The sequence below is a fragment of the Lontra canadensis genome, unplaced genomic scaffold (assembly GCF_010015895.1).
Source record: "Lontra canadensis isolate GAN:19392208 unplaced genomic scaffold, GSC_riverotter_1.0 scaffold87, whole genome shotgun sequence".
Taxonomy (NCBI): Eukaryota; Metazoa; Chordata; class Mammalia; order Carnivora; family Mustelidae; genus Lontra; species Lontra canadensis.
In genome coordinates this window covers 6,438,947-6,444,230 of record NW_022631081.1, presented here as the reverse complement: position 1 = coordinate 6,444,230, position 5,284 = coordinate 6,438,947, and positions in this window count along the sequence as shown.

Genomic DNA, 5,284 nt, shown 5'->3' with positions numbered 1-5,284 from the left:
TGAAGTGTCTTCATTCTCCTTGGTTTCCATGAATTGTTTCAGCTCTTCTTGGATCTCCTGATTGGTCCAAGCATTCTTAAGCAAGGTGGTCTTTAGCTTCCAGGTGTTTGAGTTCCTTCGGAACTTTTCCTTGTGATTGAGCTCCAGTTTCAAACCATTGTGATCTGAGAATGTGCAGGGAATAATCTCAGTCTTTTGGTATCGGTTGAGTCCTGATTTGTGACCCAGTATGTGGTCTATTCTTGAGAAGGTTCCATGTGCACTTGAGAAGAATGAGTTTTCTGTTGTTTTAGGGTGGAATGATCTGTATATATCTATGAGGTTCATCTGGTCCAATGTGTCATTCAATGCTCTTGTTTCTTTATTGAATTTCTGCATTGATGATCTATTTCTGAAAGAGGCGTGTTAAGATCTCCTACTATTAATGTATTCATATCAATATGACTCTTTATCTTGATTAACAGTTTTCTTATGAAATTGGCTGCTCCCATATTGGGGGCGTAGGTATTTACAATTATTAGATAATCTTGATGGATAGTCCCTTTAAGAATGATGTAGTGTCCTTCTGTATCTCTGACTACAGTCTTTAGTTTAAAATCTAATTTGTCTGATATGAGAATCGCTACCCCGGCCTTCTTTTGAGGCCCATTGGCATGAAAGATGCTTCTCCATCCCTTTACTTTCAGTCTAGGTGTATCTTTAGATTCAAAATGGGTCTCTTGTAGACAACATATGGATAGGTCCTGTCGTTTTATCCAATCTGGCAACCCTGTGTCATTTTATGGGCATATTTAGGCCATTCACATTGAGAGTGATTATTGATAGATACGTTTTTATTGACATCGTGTTATCTTTGAAGTCTTACTCTCTGTAGATTGTCTCTATATTTCTGTTCAATGCTATTCTTAGGATTTTTCCTCTTTTATAGAACCCCCCTTAATATTTCCTGCAGTGTCAGCTTGGTGGTTGCATAGTCTTTTAAGCCTTGCCGGTCTTGGAAACTCTTTATCTCTCCATCCATTTTGAATGTCAGTCTTGCTGGATAAAGTATTATTGGCTGCATGTTCTTCTCATTTAATGCCCTGAATATATCTTGCCAGCCCTTTCTGGCTTGCCAGGTCTCTGTGGACAGGTCTGATGTTATTCTAATGGAATTTCCTCTGTAAGTAAGGAGCCTCTTTGTCCTAGAGCCTTTCAAGAGATTATATCTACAATTATGATTCCTCAATTTGACTATCAGGTGCCTTGATGTTTTTCTGGAATCTATAATCTTGGGTGGAGACCGTTTGGCCTCTAGTACATGAACGCTGGTTCCATTCACAAAATTGGAAAATTTTCATGAAGAACTTGTTCCACTATATCTTCTAGACTTCTTTCTTTCTCCTCCCCTTCAGGGATTCCAATAATTCTGACGTTGGAATGTTTCATGGCATCATGTATTTCCCTGATTCTGTTTTCATGGTTTCTAAGCTGTTTGTTCCAGGCTTCCTCTTGATCCTTTCTCTCTATCTGTTTGTCCTCCAGATCACTAATTCTATCTTCTGTCTCAGTTACCCTAGCTTTGAGAGAATTTAGATTAGATTGGAACTCATTGAGAGCATTGTGAACCTCATCCCTGGTAACTTTCAGCTCTGCCCTAACATTGTGAACATCATCACTAGTCACTCTCAGTTCGGCACTAATCAATTCTGTTTGGTCATCCATGGCTTTCTCCAACCTAGCTATTTCCTGAATAATTGTTAGCCTGAATTCTCCTTCTGACATATTGTCTATGTTGATAGCCATTAGCTCTGTTGCAGAAGGCCCATCCTCTGTATTTTTCTTCTGTTGGGCATTCCTCCTCCTAGTCATTTGGTGAGAGATGACTGAACAGATGTAGCTTGATGTATTGACAGTGGTGCAGTCAAGGTGCACCCTGGAGTGCTTCTGAGCAATCAGGGTTCCCCACCCAAATGAGAGAAAAAAATAAAAGGAAAGAAAAAAAGAAAGAGAGAGAGAGAGGGGGGAAAAAAAAGGAAAGATAAAAGAGAAGGTTCAGCACAAATGAGCCTCAAGTTAAGATTGATGAAGTATACAAAAACAGACAAACAAAAAGACTGATAAAAGTATATGACAGAGGAAATTATATATATATATATATATTATATATATATATGCAAATAAAGGAAGAGCCTCGTCAAAAAGAACCCCAAGTATAAAATTTATATACTATCAGGACAAACACAAAAATACAGGAACACTGGTGGAAGAAAAAGATGGGAGAGTGGTTATAAATTCTCAGTGTGGGCAAGGAAGGTTGTTTTGATTCTCCATGGATGTATCTTGATATCTTTGTTAAAGGACTCAACTTTCCTAAGATAAAGGGGGATTAAAAATTGGTTTACCTATAGGGGTAGCATTGATTGGGGAAAGGGGCTTACCTTGAAGTTTAACTCTATATGAATATTAGAAAATAAAAATAAAAAACGAATAAACTAGACTAAACTAAAATTTAGAAAAAAAATTAAAAAAATAGAAATGCAAAAGAAAAACACATGTGTATGTATCAAAAAGTTCAGGTTAGAAGGTTATTATGGAATTTGATGTACTGGACATCTCACTGTGAGGGTAAATAGGTTAAAAAATTATCTATATAAAAAAAATGAACCAGAATAGTGGGAACGAGTTAAAAATAAAAGTTGTCCTATGAAGTAGTGGTAGTTGTTCTCTTGTAATCTTTTTTTTTTCTTTTTCTTTTTCTTTCCTGGTTGGTTTTCTGGGGAAGGGGCCTGCCATGTGGGTTTTCAGTCAATGATGTTCCCTGAGTTAAGTCCTCCCGCCACCCTCAAGGAAGTGGTCTCTGAGGAAACCGGTTTTTTCAGGCTTTTGTTCTCTGGAGGTTTTTATGTTTGTTCACTTTTTTTTTCTCTTGCCTTGACCACTTTTGATGGTTTTTGTAGGTTTAGAGAACCGCATACTGCACCCTGACCTCCCTCTCAGAGAGAAGCCGCAGTTTGGTCCCCTGTGGGTGTTGCAGACTCCATATAAATTCCCCCTTGGCCACTGGCAGAGCAGGTTCTGAGTTGCAGTCACTGGGGGCACAGGATCTTCTGCTTGTACCCAAAACCACAGCCGTGGCAGCTGTCTGGGCAGCTCCAGACTGCCAGAGAGGTTCCAAGCAGTGATCGCACACTGAGATTTTCCCAATGGCCCGGGCTGGAAGTGCCTGGTCTTTCTGGGTCTAAGAGCACCCAACTTGCGCGTACCTCTCTCAGGGGAGGCTGTGGGTCAGACGTGTGTCTCAGGCTCTGAGAGCAGGGCACAGGTCTGAGAGCACCAGGCTGGGCCTTCGCGCACCTCTCTCAGGGGAGAGTGAGGGGCGCACAGGTCTCACGCTCTGTAGCACAGCTCAACGTTTTGCCATCTGGCGAGGCTCCCAGCCCTTCACAGGAGCTGGACCCCACGTGTTCTTGGGCACCCTGGTGGCTCAGGGACCAAGACCTGATTTCTCCGCCGCACTCTCTCTGGCTCAGCGCCAGGGGAGGCTGTCCTGGGTCTGGGGACTTAAGCTCCTGGCCTAGCTGTCCCGATTCCTACAATTTCCCCCCCACCCCCACCCTGCGATCCTTTGCTCTTTCTGAGTGCTTTCAACCAGGCTCCAAGTTAATGCTGGTCCCCAGATGCAGGGCACTCTCATATTAGGGTTATTACTTTCCAATCAGTCACCTCTGGTGGCTCCCTCCCCCTTTTGTTTATCTTCCAATATCAGTCCTATGTCCCCACTCTGCTTTACCTGCCCACTGGTGTCTTCTGCCCCTGTAGTGATCCAGACGTGTAAAATTCTGATCTCAGGCTGATTTCATGGGTGATCAGATTTCTTTGGTAGGTATACAGCTCACTTTAGGGTACAGGTTGAAAAGGCACCTCCTCCTACTTCCCCGCCATCTTGTCTCTGACTAAAATTTATTTTAAATTATTTCAACATCTAAAAATTTTTAAACATAAATTTTATTTTTTTAATTTAAACATAAATTAATTTTAATGTTTTAATATTATTTAACATTTTGTCAATTTTAACAAATTCATAACAGAACTTGTTTTACTAGAAAATAAGATGTTTTACTAATATTAGGGTTATTTTTTTTTTTAATTTGACAGACAGAGATCACAGGTAGGCAGAGAGGCAGCCAGAGAGAGAGAGAGGAAGGGAAGCAGGATCCCTGCTGAGCAGAGAGCCTGATGCGGGGCTCGATCCCTGGACCCTGGGATCATGACCTGAGCCAAAGGCAGAGGCTTTAACCCACTGAGCCACCCAGGCGCCCCTAGGGTTTTTTTTTTTTTTAATTAAGAAAAAAGACAGAGTATATTTAGGGAAAAGGCCAATTGTATTAAAATTGTGAACAAAAATACACATGTGCCTGAATATAGAACTTACAGTGTAAATTGTATACATAAGCCTTGAGAGTGTTGCCCAAGGTCACAAAGCTCAGCCAGACTCTACAAGATTCTGGACATATTGGGGAAATTACTTTCTCTGGATACCTACAAGCTGAGTGCTGGCTCAATTTCAGCCTCTACACCCCTTCCAGGGCTGAAATCTTTATACATGACAAACATTGCTCAGTTTTAGTTGGCTGTCGTAGGCTTTTGAGACCACTGCTAGGCTTAACCTTTGCCAAAGAGAAGGTGAAATCTATTTATAACTAATTATCTTGGGCATATGCATAGAAGCCAAATTACATTTGTGCTTTGATCTCTGAACAGTAGTCAATGTTTCTTAAATAATAACTTTACAGAGTCAAAACTAATTCTGTAGTGAGCAGTCAGTACCTCAAAAAAATCTTTCATAGTAAACACTACAGTGTGTGATTTGGAGAATTACATCATGTCTTAGAGGAATTTTCTGAAATAGCTTCTGGGCAAATGTGGTTTGCCTAGCAATCATAGTCTTGCGTTCCTATAGTAGTTAAGTTATGTAAGTAAGAACTAATACTCTGGGTCATCATGGTCTGAACTACCATAAAAATGGAAAGATTGAATTATTTTGGAAGATTGTAATTTTTTGGTATAAATTCACAAAAATTTATATTCATGAATATGAAGTTTGTGTAAGCATTTTCCTTCAATAATACAATCTGAATTGAAATACAGTATTTAATATAGACTTTATAGCTGAAAATTTCCATTTAAAACTAAAAATGTTTCTTGAATGTTATTTTAGCCAATGTTCTAAGAATATTCAAGTAAATTGACATAATGAAAAGGTTATAGGTTTTGACATTAGAAAGACATTGATTGGTTTTGG